At 44.8% G+C, this 8051-nt stretch overlaps 1 non-coding gene across 1 annotated transcript; it reads left to right on the forward strand.

Moving 5' to 3' along the window:
* Nucleotides 1–7177: 7177 nt before the first annotated feature.
* On the forward strand, nt 7178–7249 carry TRNAA-UGC (transfer RNA alanine (anticodon UGC)). The gene has a single exon. It is a non-coding gene; the product is annotated as a tRNA-Ala (tRNA).
* The last annotated feature ends 802 nt before the right edge of the window (nt 7250–8051 follow it).

The raw sequence follows: 8051 nt of genomic DNA on the forward strand, positions 1-8051 counted from the left end.
CTACAACCAGCCCTCTTTCTTGCTGCTCGCAGTCAAGATAAGTGCTTATTTATTCCTTCATTGCTTCGCGCCTTTCTCGAGCACTCGCGCACTTCTTTCCTCCTTCTAACGGTCAAAACGGTTGTTCTTGTCAGACAGCTGTTGTCGAACCCGTTTTGACCGTTCTCCTCATTTCACTTCTCCAGTTTTTCGCTACAAGTGCTCTGCATTCGTCTTGGTCTCTCACTCTTTATTTTCTAACCGGACCAACTCGAGTCTCTGCCTCTTGTTCCAGTCACACCCTGTTGGGCGTGTACGTTCCTTCTTTCAACTTTTTCCTGTCAGGAGTTAACCCCTTCCTCGCTCTTGGGCATTTTATTGTGGATCCACTATATTTTTGACCGCAATGGAGCGAGATAACTCCCCTGAACATATTAACAATGATGAGGAGACTGGGGCATTTATTATTGATGCTGTGGCCAAAGCTATTTCAGCAACAATGAGCAAAATGACAAAAAACCTTGAATCCTCTGTTCAGAGTATGGTTTTTAAATCCCTAATGGCCCATTCTGCGGGGGATAGCAGAAAACGTAAACTTAAGGGTTTGTCATCTCAAAAAGCCCTTCTTAAGGTCACCCCTGATGGCGCCTCATTGACTGGTGAAGCTTCTTCACCCCAGATTGAGGACATGTCTCCTCCCAGGCCTCCTTCTAAGGAGGGGAATTCTAAGTTCTCTCATGAGAAATGTAAATCTAAAACTAAACATACATTGATTGCACCTAAAAAGATTGTGATTTCTCACATTTCAGATAATGATGACAACATGGGTGACATAGATGACATGGACGACAGTTCAGACATTTGGGGTTCTCAATCTCAGTCCTCCCCTCCTCCTAAAAGGTCTAAATTAGATCATTCCCCTCCTAATCCCTTCGCAGCCAAAATGATTTTGGACTCCGACGGCAATCCTAAGTTTGATCCCTCTCTCCTTAACCACCTGAACTCCACGGAATGGTTCCCCTCCTCTCATGTGGATGATTATATCGCTTCTAGATTAAGACTCCCGTTAGACAAACAGACAAGGGCTAAATTGAAGTCGGAATGTCCTAGACCAGTGTTGTCCAACCTTTTTATCACCGCGGACCGGTAAATGTTTGATAATTTTTCCGTGGCCCGCTTGGGAGGGCGCAATGCTCTGCGCCTCGGCCGCCCGCCACAGTGAAATGATTTGAAGTTCCTCGGGCGGCCCGGTGCCGATTGATCCACGGACCGGCACCGGTCCGCGGCCCGGGGTTTGGGGAACACTGTCCTAGACCAACCCTTTTTTCCAACATCACCTCTACTCCTTCTATTGACCAACCCCTACGTGCCTTCTTTTCAAAATTGGCAAGGACCCCCGTAGGGGGGTTGACAAGGCCTGGTCTAACTGCCAGGACAAACTTTTAGACTTGGTGGGTCCTTTGGCCCGTATCTTGGATATGGTGGCGTCTGCCAGAATGAAGAATGCGGACATTGACCCAATGGATCTTTCCTTTTGGACTCAAAGAGCCTTTTGTCTCTTAGGCAATGCTAACGCTGCTATTACCATCGAGAGGAGGAAAGGCCTTCTTTTGAAGCCAGACCCCAAATTAGCTAATTTAGCTACGCTGGATCCAGGCATCAAAGCGGATAGACTTCTCTTTGGAGATTCTTTCATAAAAGACTTGGGCAAATTCGTCTCTACGTTTGCCTCCATCGACAAGGCACAACAATCCATCAAAAAGGTGTTCAATCAATGGGTTTTTGCAAGGGCTAGTACATTCAAGTGCCTCTCTACCAGCCGTTCTTTTCATTCGCAAGGATTCAGAGGCTCCTTCAACTCCACATATTGAGCGCAATCGTTCAAACCCCAGTTCTACCCTCAGCGAGGCAGAGGTTACCGGGGTCGAGGACAACATGGTTTCAGGAACAACAACTCACAAAGTAAGCCTTACTTCTGGCCTTACTCCAGTAGGTGGTCGATTTCATTTGTTCTCAGCAAAATGGCGCTCTATAACAGCAGATCCATGGGTTCTAAATACAATTCTAGGTTAACTAATAGAATTTTACTCAACTCCACATCAGACATATTTCCCCCGTCTGCGTTTTTCAGCAGATATGTCCTCTCTCATCTCAGAAGAGATTCAATCTCTACTGTCGAAACAAGCCATCAGCTCACTCTTCCAGACCCTTCGGGCTTTCTAAGTACTCTCTTTTTAGTTCCGAAGAAAAACAAAAAGATAAGACCAGTCATCAATCTCAGAGCTTTCAACCGGTTCGTCGTCTACCAACACTTCAAAATGGAAACTATTTTCCATTTATGGGACATTCTTCTTCCTTTCAATTTCATGGTCCGTTTGGACCTGCAGGGTCCATATCTTTCCATCCCTATTCATGTAGATCACAGAAAATTCCTCTAATTCCAGTGGCAGGGACAAACTTACCAGTTTTCTTCCCTTCCGTTCGGCCTTTCGTCAGCACCTTGGTGCTTCACGAAACTAATGAAACCGGTAACAGCTCACCTCAGGTCCTTAGGCATCAGGTTATTAATTTACCTGGACGACATTCTCATTATGCATCAGAGTTGCCTTTCTCTTCAGTCTCATCTTCAAATCATGTGTTCTCTTCTATCTCAGCTAGGCTTCCTTCTCAACAGGGAAAAATCTATTACAACCCCTTCACAAAGAATAGAGTTTGTGGTAGATTCATCTTCCGCTACTCTACATCTTCCTCAACAGAAAGTAAAATCTATAAAGTCAGAAATGTTAAAGATTCTCCACAGTTCCCAAATTTCACTCAGATCCTTAGCCAGGATCATGGGTCTCCTCTCTTCCTCAATTCAGGCTATTTTTCTCAGTCCACTTCATTGTCGGGCTCTCCAAACATTAAAGATTCGTAATCTCAGAAAAGGTCTTTCATACTCAGAAATAATCAGCTTGGACCGAGAATCTCGCTCGGAGCTTCAATGGTGGATTGACCATTTAGATGCCTGGAACGGCAGAACTATCTTTGCATCATCCCCAGATCTTGTGTTAGGATCAGATGCAAGCCTAACGGGTTGGGGCACCCGTTGTGGTCCAATCTTGACTGGAGGTTCCTGGTCGTTAGAGGAGTCCAAATTGCATATCAAATATTTAGAGATGCTTGCGGGCTCCTTTGCAATCAAAAGCCTAGCAAAAGACAAGGTTCAGTGTACCGTCCTCCTCCGTATGGACAACGTATCGGCTCTCCGCTACATAAACCATTTAGGGGGGCACCAGATCAAAACCCTTAGCAAACCTAGCAAAAAGTCTATGGGAATTGTGCTTCCACAATGAAATTTCGCTCACAGCAGAGTATCTACCAGGTTCTCTCAACGAGACGGCAGACTGGCATTCTCGTTTCCTCACAGATTCCAGCGACTGGAAACTCCACACCTCAGTATTCCAAGCTCTTCTCCACAAATGGGGTCCCTTCAATATAGACCTCATTGCCTCACGCCTAAACAGGCAGTTACCTCAGTTTTTCAGCTGGCATCCGGATCCTTCAGTGTTAGCCTCAGATGCTTTTCTGCAGGATTGGTCTCCTTCAGTCAACTACGCTTTCCCTCCTTTTCTGATGATTACCAGAGTTCTTGCCCAGGTCGACGTCAGAAAACGACATTGGTAATAGTAGTTACTTTTTGGCAGTCTCAAGTATGGTTTCTTCCTGTCTTGGAGCTGGCGATCGACTTCCCAGTCCTCCTTCGCTTTTTCCTTCCCTTCTTCTGGATCCTTTAGGGCATCCGCACTCCCTGATACTCAACAATACTTTCACACTTTTGGCTTGAAAAGTATTGAGTCTTCCTGACCTTCCATTCCCATTTCGGCGGAGGCTTCACACTTTACTAACAAAGCCTGGGCTCCTGGCACCAGGAAAGCTTACAGTTCCGCCTGGTGTCTTTGGACAAGCTGGTGTATGGGAAGGGATCTCGATCCCATTTCAGCCGATATAATTTACGTAATTCATTTTCTAGCTGCCCAGGCCAGTGCAGGTAAGTCTTGCAGGACGGTCCGCTTATATAGATCGACTATTTCCATGCATCACACTTACATCAACGGAAAACCTGTGGGGGAACATCCCTTTCTCTTCTGTTTTTTAAAGGAAGAAAAGTTTTTGATTCCTTCTTTGCCCAAATACTCAAAATTATGGGATGCCAATATTGTTTTTACCCTGGCAAGATAATTCTGATCTATCATTGAAAATGCTTTCAGCCAAACTCACTATGTTACTCTACCTGGTTTCCATTAACCGATTATCAGCTGTCAAAGCCTTAGATATTTCTTCTCGCCAATTCACCCCTACAGGGGTGTTGTTCTCTAGCAACAAACGTACTAAGACTAACTTAGTACAGTTTTTTATCCGTATTTTCCTAACCAACCCAAATTGTGTGTCAGACGATGTCTCAAGAGTTATGAAGATCGCGCAGCCAATCTCAGAACGTCATCCCATTCCCAACTCCTTATTTCATTTTGTAAGCCTCACAAACCCATAGCTTCTGCTATGCTGGCCAGATGGATTTGTTGGGTCATGTCCCTGGCAGATATTGACAGCTCTGGTTCTGGGGCTCACTCTTCTAGAGGAATCATGGCTTCCAAGGCTTTCTGGGTGGGTTCCAGCTTGGAAGGCATTCTGAGATCGGCTGATTGGTCTAATGATAATGTTTTTAGAACTTTTTACTGTAAACCATTTCATACAGCAACTTTTCTAGTAATTAACGTGCTTTAAAAAAGCATAATATGAGCCTCGGGTCTTGACATAAAATGTAGATTTTCCTAGTAATTTATGACGGAAAGTCTTAATTTTTTTAAAGACACAGAGGCGAGTATTATCCCACCGCAAATTCTCTATAACTGTTGTTTTTCGTTTTTCCTCACTCCCTCACAGCACCATCTACTCGGCCTCAACCTTCCTCTTGAGCGTCAGATGGGATTTTCATCTTCAGGAACATCTTCAGAGATCCGTCTCGTTGCCACTGGAAATCACTTCCTGTCTATTGGATTTCCTCTGCATGCCAGTCTTGGTTGAACTTTATTCAAGAACTTTGTTCTTTGTTGTTGGCAGTTTCCATTGTTCTAGCTATTTTTCCCTTGTTTTCTCGCACTGGTTAGCCTTCTCGCATCAAGAAAGAGGGCTGGTCGAGGTCAAGTATGGTGATTATACTATTCCGTGCATTCCGATTGGTGTATGTTCCGATATGTTTTTCATTCCCATTGGCTTTCTGTTCTCTAAGCCTCATGGGAATTATAGTTCTTGACTGCTGCTACCTAATTAAAGCAAGTTAAGAGAAGCATAATACTCGCCTCCGTATCTTTAATACATTTAAGACTTTCCGTCATAAATTACTAGGAAAATCTACATTTTATGACGCTCTCTGCCTGCTATAGCGCTTTCCTCCGTGCTCCTGACAGGTAGGGGAAAAAACATGTATTTACATTTCTGATATCTGTTCCAGCAGCAGCAAACTTGCAAACTCCACGGATGACAATAGACCCCATTCAGGCCTCAATAGAAGTCAATGGCAGTGGCGGCCGGCAGCATTCGGAGGGAGGGGGGCGGGCGGGAAGCACACGCACACACACACACACACACACACATATACACACTCATTCTTTCACACACAGACACGCACTCATGCACGCCTGCACATCCATTAACAACACTCATATCATTCAAACATGCACGCACGCACTAAACATTAATTTTAAAAGTTCACACACACTCATTATTTCACACACACATGCACGCACACACATCGATTAACAACACTCATAACATTCAAACATGCATGCACGCACCAAACATTCATTTTACATCACACACACATTCTTTCACACACGCACACACGCACATGCATTAACACTCATAACATTCAAAGATGCACGCACGCACCAAACATTCATTTTAAAAGATCACACACACTCATTCTTTCACACACACACGCACGCACATCCATTAACAACACTCATAACATTAAAAAATGCACGCACGCACCAAACATTAATTTTAAAACATCACACACACGCACACTTACCTTCAGCCTCGAGGTCCCAGGAGGGTTGGGACTGCTGCCATTCTGAGGGAAGGCAGCAGTCCCAGCCTCGTCACAGAGTGGGATGGGGTCAGTGAGACTGCTAACCCCACCGCACTCTGTGACGAAGTGTCACTGATTGACACTCACCCTGGGCGCTTCAGGGCTTAAACCTGAAGCACCCAAGTCGAAGTCAACGAGTGACGCTTTCCTCGTCACCGAGGGGGGGACCTCGAGGCACCTTTGCTGAGCCGAGGAGGTCACACCCACAGGAGCTGTGACCTCCTCAGCCCAGTAAAGTTCAGCTCAGGCAGCCAGGAGTCTGCGCAAATCGCGCATGTCTGCTCCTGGCTGCCTGACCTGAACATGAAGAGTGTCTGTCAGGCTGACCTTTGTTCAGCCTGACAGACTCTTCATGAGGGGCAAAAGATGGGTGGTCGTGGCACCTCCGCCCTAAAGGACGGGCTGCGCCTGGTCAATGGGTGAAATATATTCTCCTGATTATTTTTTTAAAAACCTCCCACTTTCCTCTTCTAAAATGTTGGCATGTATGTAACACCACATTTATATGCTGGACTGAGACTTAAGGGCTGGGTGGGCACAATCATGCCAGGGATTTCCACAAAATGACAAGAACTATCACCGCTATCCTAGGATAGGTATTGTGGGGTTAGGGTCACATCGTGATGTTTATTTGTGAATGGGGTGTGGGGAGTATTGTTTGCCAGCACGCTGAATCACTCAAAACTCTTTTAAAAAAATTAACAGTAATCTCACACGTCGATTTCCAAACCTTTTAAGTGAGTAATGTGATGTGACTATCACATCACTTCCGGGTACGTGACTCCACAGGGCGGCATTTCACATGGCCTTTATTAACCACTGTTTATTTAAGAGCTTGTGCCATGAGGACATTTCAAAGTCACGTGGGCTAGAACTAGCTTTGCACTGCTGCCAATGGCCCAGATCCCATCTGCAGGCACTCTGGTGGGAAAGAGCGGCACGCTCCCTGCAGTCAAAATAAAACCGACAAGAGGGAATTAAAAACGCAGAAAATATTTTTAATTATCTGGGGCCTGGACAGTGGTTTCCTAGTTCTTATAACATATGTTGCAGACTGTCTTAAAGAGAGGGGATGTAGCTCAGTGGTAGAGCGCATGCTTTGCATGTATGAGGCCCCGGGTTCAATCCCCGGCATCTCCACTACATGTATTTTTAATTTTAGTTTTCTCCTAGTGTTTACAGCACAGAGAAGTAGTCTGCAGTTTCATGCATGATGACTAGGGTGAGCAGATTTTCACAAGAAAAAAACAGGGACAGTAATTGACATAGAAATAGGACTAAATGTTGACACTGCACTGACCAGTGCCAACATTTATTCCTATTTCTATGTCAATGACTATTCTGATATATAAATATATATATATATATATATATATATATATATATATACCATATGAAACAAAACTACAGCATTGCCAAATACGTCCTTTAATTTTGATGCTACATAAACATAAACTCCTCTGTAGCATGAAAATTAAAGACTTCCTCGGCTCTGCTGCAGTGTATTGCAATGGGAACTTTGTTATTCTGGCTGCGGCTGATGGGCTCTGCAGGGGGTTTATTCGCCCCCATTAAATTCTGCTGTGCTGCTTGAATAAAGTTAGTCAGCACAGCATGAGAGTCTTTTAATCAAAACTCTGACTGTGGTGTCATGAGAGGGCTGGTGTGAACATGAGTCTTCAGAGCACAGTGATATATGTGCCTGCTCACCCGGCCGTCTCCCAAAACCGGGACACCGGAACAGTCATCGAAAAACGGGGACTGTCCGGGCACGTCGGGGATGTCTGGTCACCCTAATGATGACGTTACTCATCTGTGTTCCCTCTGTCTTTTAAACAATGGGCACACGCACGCACACACATGACAGTCCGATTTAATGCAAAATATACAAAAAACTGCACTCAAACTTTTATTACATCCACAGTTACACACCATAGATAAG

This window comes from Pleurodeles waltl, unplaced genomic scaffold, assembly GCF_031143425.1.
Source record: "Pleurodeles waltl isolate 20211129_DDA unplaced genomic scaffold, aPleWal1.hap1.20221129 scaffold_39, whole genome shotgun sequence".
Taxonomy (NCBI): Eukaryota; Metazoa; Chordata; class Amphibia; order Caudata; family Salamandridae; genus Pleurodeles; species Pleurodeles waltl.